Source organism: Crotalus tigris, unplaced genomic scaffold, assembly GCF_016545835.1.
Source record: "Crotalus tigris isolate CLP2741 ecotype Arizona unplaced genomic scaffold, ASM1654583v1 scf7180000018553.2237530, whole genome shotgun sequence".
In the NCBI taxonomy this organism is placed as follows: Eukaryota; Metazoa; Chordata; class Lepidosauria; order Squamata; family Viperidae; genus Crotalus; species Crotalus tigris.
The window spans coordinates 523,836-543,611 of record NW_024097074.1 but is presented as its reverse complement, the minus strand read 5'-3'; positions in this window follow the sequence as shown (position 1 = coordinate 543,611).

Sequence of the window (19,776 nt, the reverse complement as noted above, 5' to 3'; positions counted from 1 at the left end):
GGCCTCAAACCAATCGAGTCCTATGAGACTCATTCGTTCCCCCCCTACTACTACTACATCTAGTGGACCTTCAAAATCCTTATACTGTACGTTAAGGGTGGCCTCCCCCTTAACACACACTCTGGAGTTTTGAAAGTCCATTAACACAATGTCGGAAGGCCTCAGCTTGGCCTAAAATCCGCTGCCAGAACAAATCTTCCTAAACGTGTGCATGGAAATGATTGAGAGTGCAGACCCCGTATCCAGTTCCATAGCCAATGGAATCCCTTGTAGCTTCACTTTAAGTGACAGCTTTTTCTTGATGGGCTTGTGTGTGCCTGTCTTGTAAATGCTTCTTCGCAAAGCGCAGAACCCCACCCTGTTTTGGCTGGGAACCCTGGTACCTTTCAGGCGCAATTCTTCCGGAGGTTGTACCTTCTGACGGCCCAGACACACAGCTGCAATGTGTCCCTGCTTTCCGCATGCTCTACAGATAGCGGAGCGGAATCTACAGTCGGTCCTCTTGTGGCGACCTCCACAACCGAGGCACTTGGGGAGAGCTGAAGAGCTCCCTTTCTGTTTCCCTTCTTTCGTGGGGTAGAGACGATCTACTTCATCGTCAGGATCCTCCTCTGGGTTCCTTTGGGCTCCTTCCTGGTGCATGGACGCAGCCTCTGGAATGCTTCTCATCGGCCTCATGTTCTTGATGGCACCGCCCACTGCCTCTTCTGCAGTAACCTCTCTCAAGGCATCTTGGAATGATAAGTCTTCTTTAGCAAAAAGTCTCTGCTGTAATTCTCTCTGCCTCAGTCCGCATACAAATCTGTCTCTCAGCCGTTCTTCTAGATCCTTGAACTCGCAGTGTTTACCGGCTTTTCTCAGCGCAGCAATGTATTCTTTGGCTGATTCTCCGGGTCGCTGATCCCTCTGTTCGAAGGTGTGGCGCCAAGCGATGATGGACAGCTTGGGCTGGAAGTGTTCCTTGAGTAGTTTTTTGAGATCTGTGTAGTTAACAGATTCTAGAGGTACGGGTGCTGCTATGTTTTCAGTGATTTCGAATGCGTCTTGACCGCAAACGCACAGCAGGGTGGTGGCCTTCAAACTATCTTCTCTTACTTGGTTGACTTTAAGATAGTTTTCCACCCTGGCTACGTAAGACTCCCATCTTTCCGGATGCGAGACATCGAATTCTGAAAGTCTTCCTACTTTTGCCATTTTTGTAGAAAAGGAAGGGTCTATCAGCCAGCCTACCCCCGATGCTCGCTGGATTGGCAGGTAGCTGCCGAGTCAACACCGTTCCTACCGCTCAGGACTCTCTTGGGTAAGCTTACACCTGTCTTCGGCCGATGTAAGGCAATCCCACCTTCGTCGCCAGGGTTGCGTCCTTCGCGAAATGGCAATGACACGAGAAGCAGTTGTAGTTCTCAGGAACTTCTTTATTTCTGTTCAGCATACTGGTTACAAGACGCCGACAACGCCCGAATCTCCCGGCCTCTTTTATAGGCCATTCCCGGGCCAATCTGCAAATTTGGCGCGCCAGCACCCATGCATGCGCGCATGTGCTGGCGACAGCCAGTCTGGTCCCGGGCAGCTTGCACCTGCCCAGGACCGTTGCAATGCCCCAAGCCTGCTTCCACAGGCTCAGGACATAACAAATGGTATTAGAGGTATTTGTTCCAACTCGCACATATTGGGGCCTGTTGGTAAGCAAATCAACAATCCAGTTGCACAAAGGAGTGTTTAAGCCTAAAAGGCCCAGTTTGTCTACTAGATGCTGGGGAATGATTGCGTTAAACACCAAACTGAAATCGACAAACAACAAACGCACATGAGTATTTCTTTCCTCTAAGTGCTTCAAGCTCAGATGGAGAACGGAAGAAATAGCATCCTGCATAGAACAATTGGGTAGGCAAACTGAAGCAGGTCAAATGCTGATGGGAGGCTAAATACAATAATGTCCTTTGTCAGCTTCTCAAAGCATTTCATAATGGTGGATGTCAGTGCAACCGGACGGTAATCATTGAGGCCTGTAATTGTAGACTTTTTTGGCACTGGCAAGATGATGGCCATCTTAAAACACGATGGGACCACTGCCTGCTGTAATGAGAGATAGAAAATATCTGTGAGAACGCAAGCCAGCTCATCTGCGTATTCCCTAAGTACATGTCCAGGGATGTTATATGGGCCTGCTGCTTTCTGAATGTTAACTTTCTACAGTGTTTTCTGGACAGATATGACATCAAAGCTTAGCACTTGCTCATCAGGATGGGGCACAGCTTTCCTAGCAGGAGTGTTATTTGATGCCTCAAATCTACCAAAAAATGTATTCACTTTGTTTAGGAAGTCTGTGTCATCCTTGCATCTCAATGGAGTCATCTTGTAATCCACAATTGCCTGGATCCCTTGCCACATATGCCTGGTGTTTGTTGGGTCCTGAAAAAAGTTCTGAATTTTCTGGCAATGGGCTTGCTTTGCACCGTTTATGGCACTTCTCAGATTTGCTCTGGCTGTTCTAAGTGCCAGCATGTTACCGGATTTAAAAGCCACGTTCCGTGCTTTCAGCATCTTGCGGACCTCATAAGTCAGCCACAGTTTTTCATTCACCCTCACAACAATGTTTTTCAGGACACAGAAATCTTCTATGCACTTTTGGATATATGCAGACACCGTGGTGGCATACTCCTCAACATTTGTATGTTGGTTATCAGTAGCTGCTTCCTTAAACATGCCCCAATCTATGCACTCAAAGCAGTCTTGTAATGCTTCTATAGCTCCCTCTGTCCAATCCCTCACCTGCTTTACTGTAGGTTTCATTCTGACTAATAAAGGTTATATGCTGGAATAAGCAACACTGAGAGATGGTCAGAGGGGCCCAGGTGAGGGCGGGGGATAGCTTTGAAAGCTTTCTTGATGTTGGAATAAGCAAGATCCAGTGTATTGTCCCCTCTGGTTGCAAAGTCCACTTGGTTAAAGTCTCCCACTGCAATAAATGCATCTTCTGAGTGAGTAGTTTGTAAGTCACTGATGGTATGACAGAGAACTTTAGAGCCTTTTCTCTGTTTGCATCAGGGGGGATATACACAGCTGTGATAATGGTAACAGAGAATTCTCTAGGCAGATAGAAGGGTCTGCATTTGATGGTCAGAAGCTCCACATCTAGGGAGCACAGATTTGAATACACAAATAAGGAAGAAAGAATTGTAGCTTTATATGAAAAACACCTGATGCATTACAATAATGAAACCCTGATTTTTTACAGGTATTATGCTGTTATCCATTTCCCTCCCTTCCCTCCCTCCCTCCCTCCCTCCAGAGTATGTACACAGATAATTATGGTTTTCACAATCCATGTCAGCATTGATTTTTGTTTTCTATAATTATCCAGGTTCTGTAACAAAGTATGATCTACTTTAAAAGGGTATCAAGTGTAAACTACCTCCACGATGGTATAACCTGGGCAATGTTCTGTCTTAAAAGCAATTAAAAGTGTACCCACACAGCAATCAAACTGGATATTGCATCTTTCACAGTCAAAAATTACAGAAGCAACAATTAAAAAATTAAAAATCTACTTTAAAGTACACTTTGCTGCATCTCAACTTCACATGTATAAGTTACAACCTATGATATAGAGGAAAAGACGGAGATAGTTATATATCTTGGAACTCAAAAGGATGAGTTGCAGAACATCTATTTCAGATCACATCTTTCTGGGATGATTGTTCTGGATCCAAGTCATAAACATGGAGACTAAAAGACATTAAATAATGCAGGCTCGCATGACTTTTCTTTAAGATGGATTTCAATTTTAAGGAAAAATAATTGACCAGTCCAAAGATTCTCAGCAATTTATAATAGATGACACAAAATTGGATTGGATTGCTAATATCCTATAATTTAAAAAATATATAGGAACGGTAAGCCTCCGGTGGTGACGTTGTGCTGATGGCGGCTTTCTTCTGGCTGCCAGTCCTGTGATTGTGTAAAACCGCCCAGAGATGGCAAAAATCAGCTGTCCCATGGCTTGAAAACCTCTCTCCTCGGGAGAAGAGTGGGAGGAGAGTTCTCTTCGGATAGAGGTAGAGCTCCCCTAGACCTCCTTAATTATTTGGAGGTTGGAGGGTGAGAGCTCCCTCGGAGCCCGAAGTTTTCTCCGCACTCCAGGACACCTTTGCCCTGAATTTCAGGAGCAAAGCAAGACGCCGCTTCCACATCTGCATCTTAAAGGGACTTGTGAGTAAATTTAAAGCAGACAGAGCTGACCAGGAGAAGTTAAAATTGCAAGAGCTGGTATCTTTAACTCGGGGAGAAATAATCTTCTCCATATTTTCATTTGACTTAAAAGGGAAAATGGCGCCGGAATGCTGAATGAAAGGACAGTGTCAAGAAAAAAATACAATTGGTAACAAAGTTCAAGGGGAAAGTGAAACTTATATGAAGGATTTATATGGGCAGGAATATGGCTTCAAAGCATGTAGGAATTTCTGCTGTTCCTAAAAGTACAATCTCTTCTCCTGTAGCACAGCCTGTAGTGCAACCTAAACCTAAATCTCCTCCACCACCTGCAGTTACGCTTAAAGATATTCAAGTTTTTTTAAAGCAAGCAACACAAGAAATAAAGGAGGAGATTGCTGATCTTCTTGAGAATAAAAATAGAGAAATGAGGGAAGATATATTGCTTGCACTATATTGAACGCTTCGATGATCGGGTGGATGAAGTTGTGGAAAATACTGAAAAATTAGAAAGCAGAGTTGTCAAGGTTGAAAATAGGATTGATATGGCAGAGGATGAAGTTACTATTTCACAATATAGTGATATGGAATTTGCACTGCGAATAAGAGGATTAAAAGAGGATCCATGAGAAGATTTGAAAGAGGAGGTGGCAACAGCAATAGTTCCTATTCTGGGATGTCTATCTGAGGAACTATCAAGAGAGATGGATAAAATATTTAGGGTCAACTCATGGGTTGCGAGGCAAAAAAACTTACCTAGAGATGTGGTTATTTATTTTTCTTCGAAAATGAAATTATTCAGGCTTCGAAATGAAATTATTCAGGCTTTTTATAAGCAGAGATTTCAAATTGTAGATCAAAATATTATAATTTTAAAAGAGATACCTCCAAAAATTCTTAGAAAAAGAAAAGACTTCGCCTTTTTGTCTGAGGAGCTTAAAAACCGTCAAGTCCAGTTTAGATGGGAGATACCTATTGGGATAGCGGTGAATTATGCGGGGACAAGATATAGACTTAACACAATTTTAAAGGCAATGTCCTGAAAGCAGGTTCACCACCATCTTCAAGAGTTAAGATAATAGAAGAAAGGCTAGAAGACAGACAATTAGCTGAAGGCGAAATGTCACTGGTTGCAAGAGATTTACCGCAGGCTGAGCCTACTGATCAGAGTTTGGAGGTAAAGGATGATCCAAAGGAACAGAGGATGACTCGTGCTGTGTATAGACATAAAGAAAAGGAGCAAAAGCAGAAAGTTAATTCTGGACCAATGATACAAGGCCCGATTACTACAGAACCTGTGGGAGGGGCACGTCGGAAGACATCAATGGCTGATCTTCAAGTAGTTTTCCAAAGGCTAAAGGCCAGTAAGGATGGTAAAACTTTTGACATGGAATGTTAATGGCCTCAATTCACCACAGAAAAGAAAAAAAGTATTTCACTACTTGAAACAATATAAATGACATTGTTTGTTTATAGGAGACTCATAGTGTTGCGAAAGATCAAAAGTACTTGATTAATTCTCAGTTTGGATCACATTTTATAGCTTCTGCCCCAGATAAGAAGGGGGAGTGGTTATTTATGTAAGAAGAGATCTATCTGCTAGATTAATTGAGGCTGATCTACAAGGAAGATATGTTATTATTGAACTAGTGCTACAAGGCAAGAAAGTTCTTATTATTGGATTATATGCCCCTAATCAACAAAAAAAAAGTTTTATAAGTTTTTACATCATAAACTAACTCAATTGGATTATAAATCTGTTATTATGATGGGTGATTGGAATGGGGTTTTGGATTCAAGTAAGGACAAGAAGGGATTTTTCAAAAACTTTCCTAATTATTCTAAATTACCTAAAGCTTTTTTTGATTTGAAAGATGATTTTGAATTTAGGGATATTTGGTGAGAATGGAATGTGGAAGATAGAGACTTTACTTTTTTCTCAGATAGGCATCAATTATTCTCCAGAATTGATTTTTTCTTAATTACTAATGATCTTTTGAACCCATCAGATAATAGATTAAAGGTTTCTATAAATATGTTGAAAGAGCAATTTAATATGTTAATGGCTGATCAGATTGCAACTAATCAGATTGCACCTGCCAAGGAGGTGACACGAGGATGCCTCCAGGTGTTGATCAACGGTTCGTTGAGGGAGGGGTCTTTCCCGCAATCCTTGAAGGAGGCGGTTATGAGGCCCCTTCTCAAGAAGCCTACCCTGGACCCGGCTGACTTAAATAACTTCCGTCCAGTCTCCAATCTCCCCTTTTTGGGGAAGGTTGTAGAGAGAGTGGTGGCGTTCCAGCTCCGACGGTCTCTGGATGAAGCGGATTATCTAGACCCTTTTCAATCTGGCTTCAGGCCCGGCTTCAGCACAGAAACCACTTTGGTCGCGCTGATGGATCATCTCTGGCGGGCCCGAGACAGGGGTTATTCCTCTGTCTTGGTGCTACTTGACCTCTCAGCGGCTTTTGATACCATCGATCATGGTATCCTTTTGCGACGACTTGAAGGGGTGGGAGTGGGAGGCACCATTTTACGGTGGTTCTCCTCCTACCTCTCTGGCCGGTCGCAATCGGTATTGGTGGGAGGGCAGAGGTCAACCCTGAGGCCCCTTGAATGCGGTGTGCTGCAGGGGTCGGTCCTCTCCCCCCTCCTATTTAACATTTATATGAAGCCGCTGGGTGAGATCATCAGACAGCACGGGGTGAGGTTTCATCAGTATGCTGATGATACCCAGTTATATATCTCCTCCCTGAGCTCTCTCAGTGAAGCGGCCGATGTGATGGGCCATTGCCTTGAAGCCATGAGGGTCTGGATGGGGGTTAACAGACTCAGGCTCAATCCTGACAAGACCGAGTGGCTTTGGATGTTGCCTCCCAAGGATCATGTCGACTGTCCAGTGTTGACTCTTGCGGGGGAAAATACACCCCCTTCGGAGCAGGTTCGCAACTTGGGTGTCCTCTTTGATCCACAGCTGAATTTGGAACATCATTTGACTGGGAGGACCTTTGCACAAGTTCGCCTGTTGCACCAGTTGCGACCCTACCTGGACCGGGAGGCTCTCCTTACAGTCACTCATGTCCTTGTCACCTCACGTCTGGACTACTGCAATGCGCTCTACATGGGACTACCCTTGAAAAGTATTCGGAAACTACAGTTGGTCCAGAATGCAGCCGCGCGAGTGATAGTGGGTGCTCCTCGATACACCCACGTTACACCTATCCTCCGTGAGCTGCACTGGTTGCCTATTGGTCTCCGGGTCCAATTCAAGATGTTGGTTATTACCTTTAAAGCCCTATATGGCTCAGGGCCAGGCTATTTGCTAGACCACCTACTACCTCATAGTTCCCTTCGTCCGGTTAGATCCCACAGGCTGGGCCTCCTTCAGGTCCCATCGGCCAAGCAGTGCCATTTGGCGGGGCCGCGGAGGAGGGCTTTCTCTGTGACGGTGCCCATGTCTTGGAACCAGCTCCCCCCAGAGATTAGGACCGCTCCCACCCTGTTGGTTTTCCGTAAACTGCTTAAGACCTGGCTTTTCCGGCAGGCCTGGGGTTTATAAAATCTGACCCCTGGATGACTGTTCTTGTACTGTTTGTTTTGTTATGTTTTATGGTGTTTTTATTGTTAGCCGCCCAGAGTCCTCCGGGAGTGGGGCGGCTTATAAATTTTAAAAATAAAAATAAAATAAAAATAAAATAATTTGCGTTATGCGAAACATAATACATTTTGTAATGCAAACAAGCTGGGTAGGTGGTTAGCTTATCAATTACGGAAGAAACAGAAACCACGTATTATAGAGAAAATAGATTATAAAGATAAAGAGGTATATCAACAAAAGTTGATTAAAAAGAGTTTTTTAGAATTTTACACTAAATTATATGCTAGTGAAAATATACAAGCTTCAGATATAGATGGGTACTTAGAGGCAGCACATTTTCCCAGACTTTCAAATGAACAACGAAAGGAGATGAATTGCTTAATTACTTCTGAGGAAATTATTTTGGCAATTAAACAGTTAAAAGTGGGTAAGTTTCCTGGTACAGATGGATTAACAGCAATTTATTATAAAATATTATCTGAAGAGATGATAGAACCATTAAAGGAGCTTTTTAATAGTATCCAGATTGGAGGAGAAGTGCCTCCGTCTTGGAGAAGGGCTTTTATATCGCTGATTCCAAAGGAGGATCAAGACCTTACCCAGCCTAAGAATTATAGACCTATATCACTTTTGAATACAGGTTATAAGATTTTCTCAAAAATATTGGCAAATAGATTAATGCAAGTATTGAAGCAAATGATTCATAGTGATCAGTCTGGATTTATAATTGGAAGATATATGAATTATAATGTAAGATAAATTGTTAATTTAATTGAGTATTTGGATAAGAACAACCAAGTCCCTGCGGCATTGATATTTTTGGATGAAAAAGCTTTTGATCAGTTGAATTGGCAATTTTTATTGAAAGTTGTTGATAAAATGAATTTTGGGGATAAATTTTTATATTCTCTTAGGGCTATATATCAACAACAATCGGCACAAATTATAATAAGTGGGGGATTAACAGAGGCATTTAAAATTGAAAAGGGTACAAGACAGGGATGTCCACTATCACCATTGTTGTTTATTTTAACATTGGAGATTTTATTGATTAAAATTTGGGAGTCAACTATAATAAAGGGAATAAAAATAAAACAAAATGACTACAGATTGAGAGCTTTCGCGGATGATCTGGTTGTGACATTATCTCAACCGATTCAATTGGTTTTAGACTTGATGGAAGTTATAACTCAGTATGGGAAAGTTTCTGGTTTTAAAGTAAATAACAATAAGACTAAAATATTATCTAAAAATATGACTATGAAGGAAAAGGAAATGTTAGCTCAATTGATAGGTTTCAAAATAGTGAAAAAGGTTAAGTATCTGGGAGTATATATTACAGCTTCTAGTGTAAAATTGTATAAAGATAATTATGAGGTACTATGGTTTAAAGTGCAAAAGGACTTAAATAATTGGAAAAAATTACAATTATCTTTGTTGGGGAAATTTTTAGCTGTTAAAATTAATGTTCTACCAAAGTTTCTTTTCTTGTTTCAAATGATACCTATTTTGAAAAAAGATACCAATTTGGATGAATGGCAGAAGGGTATTAATAAATTTATTTGGGCAGGGAAAAAACCAAGAATTAAGTTTAAGATCTTACAAGACGCATATGAAAGAGGAGGACTTAAGGTGCCTAATTTGAAATTATCTTAGGATGTGGTAGTTTTAACATGGGTTAGTGATTGGCTTAATTTAACAAATGAAAGTATACTTTATCTTGAGGGATGGGATTTATTATATGGGTGGCATGCATATCTAATTTATAATAAAAAATTGACAAGGTTTTTAAATCTCATATTCTAAGAAGTGCTTTATTGCGTGTTTGGAAAAAATATTATTATAAGTTAAATTATAAAATACCTATTTGGGGGATTCCTGGGCACGTGATAGAAGGGGTATCTATGGGTGTGAGTTTGGATAGGATTTCTTATAAGGAATTACTTAGATTGGTAGGGAATGATTGGCATTTAAAATCATTAGCTGAGTTAAAGCAGGAAAATATTGTACAGTCTTGGTTTCAGTATACTCGATTGTTGGCTAGGTGGAAGTTAGATCAAAAGGTTGGTATTACACTAATGGAGGAGAATTTGGTAGAACAGATTAAAGATCAAAAGCGAGCGCACATAAAGAGAATTTATAATGCTTTAATAGAATTGGATTCGGAAATGGATTTAGTTAAAGATTGTATGGTAAAGTGGGCCCAAAATATTCAAGAACCGATTTCATTGGATATATGGGAGGTAATTTGGGTTAGAAATGTAAAATTTATTCAGGCCCAAAATTTAAGAGAAAATTTCTACAAATTGTTTTATAGATGGCATCTAGATCCCAAAAAATTGTCTTATATGTATCCTAACTTACAGCCCAGATGTTGGAGATCTGGTAGTTTTGAGGCTACCTATTTTCATATTTGGTGGACTTGTAAAAACATAAAAGCTTTTTGGATCAAGATTTGGTGGAACATTCAAAAGATTTTTAAGAGAAAGATAAAGTTTACTCCATAATTATTTTTACTGGGTGTTATTATAGATTGTGATTCTAAAGAAACTAATTTGATGTTGAATTTGATCACAGCAGCAAGGTTATTGGTAGGGCAATATTGGAAGAAGGATTGCTTGCCTACTATAGAAGAATGGATGCTTAAAGTGTCAAATTTAGCAGAAATGGCTAAGATTTCTGCTTATTTGAAGGATCATTCACAAGAAAGATACATTTCGGTTTGGAGGAGATGGATAGATTATATTCAGTATAAATATGGGACTAAAAAGTTCCACTTAGCTTATGAGTAAATCTTAGAATATTTTTAATAGTTTATTATAGTGGAAAATTATTATTTTAATAATTAGTTTAATAATTAGGATATTATGTTTGTTTATGTTTTTATTGTTATGTTTACTTTTAACTTGTTTATATTTATGTTAAAGGGGAGTTAAAGCGCATTATGGATTTGGTTATCGATATAGTTGGTTAATGTGAGTTAGATTATGATTATTATAATTGTAACCCTGTATTCAGCTCTGGGAAGTGGGGGAGGGTGGGGGGGTTGGTTTGGTTTGGTTTTGGGGTTTATATTGTAAATTTTATAAAACTTTTCAATAATATATATATATAGTAACATAACTATAAATGTATGCAATTAATAGACCAGGACATTTGGACAAAAATTTCATCAGTTTGCTAAAGATATCTAACTGTATATTTCAATATAATTTGAGTCACAAGATGCTCAGTAGGTTCTGCCTTGGGGTTTGAATGCTGAACAGAGCTTATTAATGATTCAACTTATTAATAAAATCTTGAAACAATGAAAAATTGTGAATAAAGTGATTCTCTGCTCTGGGCTTCAAAGGATTCTCAGCTTTGAGTGAGGTACAGTAGGTGCTTTACTATTGATATGACAGAATAATCTTCGTGACAAAGCATAGTGCCTTTTGCCATCTTTTGAAATATCCCAAACATTTTCCTTTGCAACAATACTTATGAATGACATTTTGCCAAGTCTGCAAAGAGCAAGCTGGATAAAGAGAATATCTATAGATTATAGCAAGAAACTCAAATGTAGTATGATATTGCTGTGTGCATGAAATGAGACTATTTTTACAATGCAATTAATAGACCAGGGGATTTGGATTCTGTACAGTCCATATTCCCAACTCAAATATATATTAAGTTCAAACAGGCCTTACAGGATAACATTAGTGCTTGTGGTGCAGATGAATATGCACCGATATACAATCTGCTGTGCTATAGACTCACTGGTTTCTGCTAGTGGAGATGCAAATTTTTGTATGTGTGCATGCATGTGTGCATTCATCTGGAAAGGTCATGCATGCCTTACTATTTGTACTAATAGCACAATCATATACTAAGCTACAAGTCTACTGCTTTAAGTACAGTTAAATCAGTACTACTTAGAAACAGCAATCCTTTAAAAAACCCATAAAATTGGCCTGGAAAATTCTAGGATATTGAGACCGAGGTGGTATGTGGCAGCAATGACAAATGGATCATGTGCTGCATGAGTGACCCAGATATGCAGTAATGAGGAAAATGGAATGCTCCATTTCTTATTCTACTGGTCCCTTCATTTCTGAAAATATAAAATCAGTTGTTCCCCCAGGGATTTGTTTCCAACCATAGTTGAAGCACAGGGAAACTTTCTTCATAGATAAAAAAAAAGGTAAAAAGAAAGCTCAGATAACCTTGACAGCATTATATCATTCAGTGTTAGCAAATGAAAACAGTATTCACAATCTAGCTGGCTGTCACATGCAGATACAATTAAAGTACATTGAAGCTAAACATAAAATTTTGGTACCTATCCACATACTTATCTGCTTATGCACCAGAGACAAATTCCTTATGCGTCCAATCACACTTGGCCAATAAACAATTCTATTCTATTCCGTTCTTTTCTTTTCTATTCTATTCTATTCTATTCTATTCTATTCTATTCTATTCTATTCTATTCTATTCTATTCTACTCTACTCTACTCTACTCTACTCTACTCTACTCTACTCTACTCTACTCTACTCTACTCTACTCTACTCTACTCTATTCTATTCTATTCTATTCTATTCTATTCTATTCTATTTTCTACTCTACTCTGCCCTATTCCTATTCCTATTCCTATTCCTACTCTACTCTATTCTTCTAATCCAAAGTAAACAGCTTGAGAAGCATGATTTTTTTTGCAGTTGATGTCAGAAAAAAAAACTTTCTTTTAAATGCTATATTACTGTTGATTTGCATTTGTTTAGCAATCATTACAGGTAGTCCTTGAGTTACAACCAAAATTGAGCCCATAATTATGATTGTAAGTTGTGAAAATCATATAACAGGTTACCATGTGACCAGACCCAATTTTAAAACTTTTTGGACAGCAGTCATTAAGCAAATGCAGTGATTGTAAAACAAATGCTGTAGTCATTAAATGATCCCATTGTTCACTATGGTACACTATTTTTGTCTGAATCTGAAAGTAAACACCTTTTTTTTAGCAAAGATATCATAAATTGCAGTCTTATGATCACAGGCCACTGTTCAATACCATCTTTGGGAGAAGAATTGTTGGTTGAAGCTATGCAACAGAATTTGCAAATAACAGAAGACCCAAGGGAACAGAGAATTACACATGCTGCTTATAAACGTAGAGAAAGACAACAACAACAACAACAACAGCAACAACAACAAAAGGCAGATGATGGAGGTTTACCACAGTCTATTTCAGAGCCAGTGGGAGGAGCAAGGCCAAAGAGGTCATCGACTGCAAATCTAGAGGTTTTGTTCCAAAGGCTTCATCCTGCCAAGAATGGCAAAGCTTCTAACCTGGAATGTTAATGGGCTCAACTCACCACAGAAGAGAAAGAAAATCTTTCATTATTTGAAACAACACAGAAATGATATTATTTGTTTACAAAAGACTCATATTATTTCTAAAGATCAAAAATATTTGTTTAATATTTGTTTAATCCCCAGCTGGGGATACATTTTATAGCTCCAGCTTTGCAGAAAAAAGGAGGAGTAGTTATCTATGTGAGAGAGGAGCTTTCACCGAAGTTAATTGATTTTGATTCACAAGGAAGATATGTTATTATTGATTTACTTATAAATGATAAGAGAACTCTTCTTGTCGGTTTATATGCTCCCAATCAACAACAAAAACATTTTTATAAGTTGATTCACCAGAAATTAATTTCTTTGGGTTATAAGTCAGTTATCATGATGGGAGATTGGAATGGTGTTTTAGATTCAAGTAAAGATAAGAAGGGTTCTTTTAAAGTTTCTAATCATGCAAGACTTCCTAAAGTTTTTTTTTTATTTAAAGGATTTATTTATTTATTTATTTATTTATGAGACTTATATACTGCTTTAAGTGCAAGCACTCTCTAAGCAGTGTACACCAGTAAGCAATGTATATATACATTTACATTGCCCCCAACAATCTGGGTCCTCATTTTACCTACCCCGGAAGGATGGAAGGCTGAGTCAACCTTGAGCCGGTGAGATTTGAACCGCTGACCTACTGAACACAGTCAGCTAAAGTGGCCTGCAGTACTGCACTCTAACTGCTGCGCCACCTCGGCTCTTATGATTTGGAACTTAGAGATATTTGGAGAGAATGGAATATTGAGGAAAAAGACTTTACTTTTTTTTCAGATAGGCACCAATCTTATTCTAGAATTGATTTTTTTTGGTTACTAATGATTTCCTTTCTAGGGTGAAGAATATCAAGATATTTCCTAGAATAATTTCAGACCACAGTCCTGTATGGTTGGCAATTTCATCAGAAGAAAGGACTAGAAGGTCTTGGAGGTTGAATGAGAATTTATTTAGATATGAAGAGAATATACAGAACTATCTTAATGTTGAATTTAATAACAGCAGCAAGATTATTGGTGGGTCAATATTGGAAGAAGGATACTCTGCCTTCTTTAGAAGAATGGGTATTTAAGGTTTCTAATTTAGCAGAAATGGCTAAAATTTCTGCTTATTTAAAGGACCATTCACAAGAGAGATAGTTTAATGTATGGAAAAGATGGATAGAATATGTTCAGAAGAAGTATGGAACTACAAAATTTCATTTATTTTATGAGTAATGAATTTGTTTATAAACTTATGATGTTAAAGTTTGAAGAGAGTTAGGGGTTAGTATGATTTCGGTTATTGTATAATTAGTACACTTAAATAGATTATGTTTAATATATTTGTATAACCCTGTACTTTGCTCTGGGAAGTCGGGGTGGGGGAGGGAGGTGGGGGGAGGATGGGTTGAAGTTTAAGTAACTCAGATAAGTAGAAATAGTTTTATTGTATATAATATTGATGTTTTAATTTGGAGAGAGGAATTGCTCAGGCATTTCCCCTGGACCGCATCCGGAGCGAGAAGATAGAAGAAGGCGAGAAGCAAGTAGGAAGGTTGAGGAGAAGGAGGAGAGGGGGTGAGTGAGGAAGAGGAAGAAGAGGGAAAGAGGCAAGTTGGTTAGAGGGTGGATGAGGTTTGGGGGGAAATGGGTGAGCAATATCGAAAGTGGTGTGTATTAATTTGTTTTATTTTTTATCTGAAGTATTTTTAAGAATGTAATGTATTGTAAAATTGAAAATAAAAACTTTTTACAAGATCATAGGCCACTGCAAACAGTGGTTTATGCAGGATGGTGGCCCAATGCCCAAAATGTGATCATGTGACCATGGGAGTGGAGTCGATCCGGACGTTTGGGAAAAGCTTTCCAAAAACTGACAGAAGAAAGGCTAGCGTCATTCGTGACTCTAACCCAAACTACATGCAGCCGAAGCCAAAAAGCACTAAATTAAGTGTGATTGTAAACAACTTGCATGAACTGTAAGAATATTGATTTTCTCTCTTCTACCTGACCGATTTCCTGAGAAAAAAAGAAAAAACTCCAGAAGTAAAAATCCTCTGAAAGTGAGAGAGTGGGGGTATCTTTGTTCCACCCTCCTCTAAACGGAAGCAGCGAATTAAGTTTAGGGGGGGGGAAATACAGAAAATTGAAAGATGGACTGGTGCTGACATCTAGTGGTGGATAAAAATACTGCCCTAAATATACAGCCCAGAAAGAAAAGCCTGTTGTCATGACCTTCAAGGCTTTGACTAAACAAAGAGTAGCTGTAACAAAAGAAATGAAAACATTGTGGACTATCTACAAAGTGAGAACTATAAAACTTAGAAAAAATTGACCTTCCTGGATTATAAATGTTTTTTAAATTGTGACTTTAAAGTGATTGGCGGAGAAAGGATTTTTGGTCATTATGGAGTATCAGAGATCTGCAGAAAGAACATATCAAGAAAAAAATAAATACTTACCAGGAGGAAATGTATGTTCTGTTACAACAAATGCAAATGATATTAACTTCAAACCATGAGGAAATTAAAAATGAATTTGAAAATTTAAATGAATGCATTCTCAATTTAACGTCACAACAATTAAATGAGCAGAAAACAAAAAAAAGAGAGATCATGTAAAGCAGACAACTGAATATAAACTAGTGGAGACTCAAGTGGAGAAGGACTTACAAGAGACATTGAACATGAAAAGATAACTTGTTCTCTAAGACCACAAAGTAAATTTGAGGATAAGGAAAAAGATTTGACAAAATGGACTGCTAGCTGTTGGGAGTACCACAAGAAATGGGGAGATGAGGGATGATGAGAGAAATCTTCAATGAATATGAAGGGGCAATTTTTTTTACAAAGACATGATGTTTGATTTGCCTATTATATCCACAACAACATTTGTAGGATTATGGAAAGACTCTTTGATTCAACAGAATATATTGATTGGGAAAGATGTTTGGCTAAAGTGAGGAATTAGATAATGGGGTGTATCAGAGGGAATATTTAAAAATTAAACACTTGTTTGAATATGGCTGAAGAAATAGTTTAAGAGGGATGAATGCTTCAAGTAAGACAGTATTTTTTCTTCTCTCTCTCTCTCTCTCTCTCTCTCTCTCTCTCTCTCTCTCTCTCTCTTTGATATGAGAAATAGAAAAATGTTTGGGATGATCAATATAAAGGAAATGTTTTAGATCTTTAAATGTAATTGATTTTAAGAAAATTACAATGGATAACTAAAAAGGGGAAAATGTTTTGAATAGAGTTAAAAGATTAGATGATTGGATTTATTAAATGGAACATTAAACCATAGGTTTAATTATGGGTAAAAAGAACAGAAAAAATTTGGAAATAAGTGTATACTAGTTCAAGAGGGATATGTATTTTAAGTACTATATTATTTTCTTATTTTTTCTCCCCTTTTTTCTTTTTTTCTTTTTCTCTCTCATGTCTTTTCTTTTTCTATGTTTTTCTTTTGTGTCTTTTTCCTACTTATTTTTTTTAAAAATATGAAAATAGATTTAAATACTTTAGGGCAGGGGTAGGCAACCCAAAACACTCAAAGAGCCACTTGGACCCATTTCCCACCAAAAACAAAACACCGGGAGCCGCAAAACCCTTTTGATATCTAAAATGAAGATAACACTGCATATATCCTTTTTTACCTTTATTATAGGGTGTGTGTGTGTGTGTGTGTGTGTGTGTGTGTGTACACACACACACACACACATACACATTAAAAATAAAAGTAAAAATATGACTCTTGGGAATATCCATACTATTAAAACAATGATCACCAAGAGAATGCTTTAAGAGAATAAACTTACATACACACACAGGTAAAAAAAGGATATATGCAGTGTTATCTTCATTTTAGATGTCAAAAGGGTCTGTCTCTCTCTGTCTCTCTCCCTCCCTCTCTATCTGCCCTTGATCTGCCATTCCTCTTCCCCCACTCTCTCTCTCTCTCTCTCTTTCTCTCTCTCTCCCTCCCTCCCTTTCTCTCTCTCTCTTTCTCCCCCCCCCCTCCTATCTGCTGCTCACCTGGCAAGCTTCAAGCTGTTGTCCAATAAGCAACCTCGTCTCTTTTATGACTCATGGACTTCAACTCCCAGAATTCCTGAGTCAGCCTAGCTGGGCTAGCTAGCTCTCTCCTGCCCTTCCTGCTTCCTGCAGAGATGCAGCAAAGGGGGGAGCTCCGCCCAGTAAGCTTTTCAGCTCCTCGGAGAACACTGTGAGTGCACTCTGTTTTACACACACACACACACAAAAAAAAACACAAACACACACGCAGAGAGAGAGAGAGAGAGAGAGAGAGAGAGAGAGAGAGAGAAGCAGGAAAGTGTAATTGCCTTTCTCTGTCTCTGTCTCTCTCTGCAAAGGCAGAGGAAGCTGGGAGCCACAGGGGAAGGCTCAAAGAGCCGCATGCGGCTCCGGAGCCACAGGTTGCCGACCTGTGCTTTAGGGTCATTAATTCTGGGAAAATTTTAACCAGTAGAAATGTTTTGAACATTGTAGGGAAAATAAATTTAATTAAGAATTGTAAACAGGATTCATAACAAGGCAACCAAGATGACCAGATAGAAAAGAAGCATGATATTGATGTGATTATTATTGGTAGAAATTTTAGAAAAATCTTTATATTTAATTGCTATCTATCAAATTAATAAGATTTGTATTAATTTAAGGTTGCAAAGAGAATATTATTGGAAGAAGAGAAGAGAAGAGAAGATAACCTTTATTGTCATTTTTATACTGTTGGCACAATGGCACCCATAAAAAATGAAATTTAGTTGCCCGCTCTCAAAATAAAACACATACATGACACCTAAACATACTATGAACAACATATGTATAGACCCACATCTCTACATATACGTAGCAAATAAATATTAAATATTGTCCATCTTGAATATATAACAGAAGGAGGAAGCTTGAGAGTTCACAAGGTTAATGCTGTATAGAATGAAACTCTGGTTGAATCTGGATGTTCTGCTTCAGATACCACGAAGCCTCCTCCCAGAAGGTAACAAGGAAAACAGGTCGTGAAGAGGATGTGTAGTGTCCCAGATAATCTTACGGACCCTGCTCAAGCAGCGCTTCTGTGCTATATCCTGGATGGGAGGGAGGGAACTGCCAATGATCTTTTCGGTCATTCTCACCACTCTCTGCACTGCCTTCCTTTCTGAAGCAATGATGCCTCCAGACCAGACTGTGATGCTGTATGACAGGATGCTCTCGATTGTCTCGATTGAAAATCAAGCAAAGCTATTATGTGGACTTTGGAATATAGAAACTAACTGTTAGTGATTACTTTGTAAACATAAACTCAGACAACATGCTGTTTACCAAATATCAAGGTGTTTATGTTAAAAAATCAATAAAATATATTTAAAAAAAAATAAAAACAAAATAAAAACATGTGTGGCTTAACTCTTGAATTTTCTTTGTCCAAACTTATCTCAGACCTAATCTTTTTTCACATAATCTTTTAACTAATGACAATTGATCAATCACTTTGTCATTCAACGATATGATTGTTCAGCTTTAGCCACAAAGTCACTTTATGATTACATTCTGACATCAGAGATACAATGTAATATATGATTATTTAGATTAATAGACCACCAAATCAAGAGTCTGAAGGTGGTTATAAAATTTAAGCAGCATAAGAAATTCAATATAAAACTGCGTTTAATGGGGCAAAATAGCAGTCAATATTCTTACTCAGCTAGTTGTCATTTATTTATTATGTTAAATTGTAAAAATTGTCATTTATTTACTGCATTAATAGTAAAATATAGATAAATAATAAAAGAAACAAGAAAAGGGCATCCAAACAAAAACGTTTTTAATTTCCCTTCTCTCCTTCACCACTACCATTGCAAGAAACCCTACATACAGTACATTCTAGAAATCAGACTCTACTAAAGAAGATATTATATAAACTTAGTTTGATTACTTTTCTTTCTTGTATTTTCAGAATTTTCAGAAATTTACATTTCTGAGCTTTTGAAATAAAAATCCAAAGTATCTTCCTTTTCATCTTTTTCTAGATTTCAGTTCATGAAAAGAGAGGTCATGAGAATCCCAAAACTGATTAACCCTGACTGATACAGTAGCAACCCACTCTACTTAGTCTTTTTTATTCTTTCAGAAAAGGAATTCATTCTTCTTCTCTCCTCTTAGAACTGTAGTAACAGAGAAAATAGTTAAATGGTACTCTCAGAGTTGCCTCTACTCAATCCCTAGTAAAGAAAAAGCCTTGACTCCGTAGAATTAAAGTAAAGGTACTTTTACTAGGAAAGAAGTGAATACAACTAGGTCAGGCAAGATCTGACACAAAAAAGTGTGAAGCATCAAATTTAAACAAACCGTAGAGCCCCACCTCCTTCTAGCTAGGTAACCAGAGTTCAATTATCAACCAAGAAGATGTTTTGGGAAACTCTCTGATTCAGGTGCATTGTTCCTCCCTTCTGAATACCAAAGCCAGGATAGTTGGCCTTGAGGGTGGTAAATTGCCAAGCTGGCAGTTTCAAAGCTTCTCAAAAATTTCCATTCTCACCTCCTGCACGCTTCCCTCCCCAAGTGCCTATTGCTCCCCCTCCC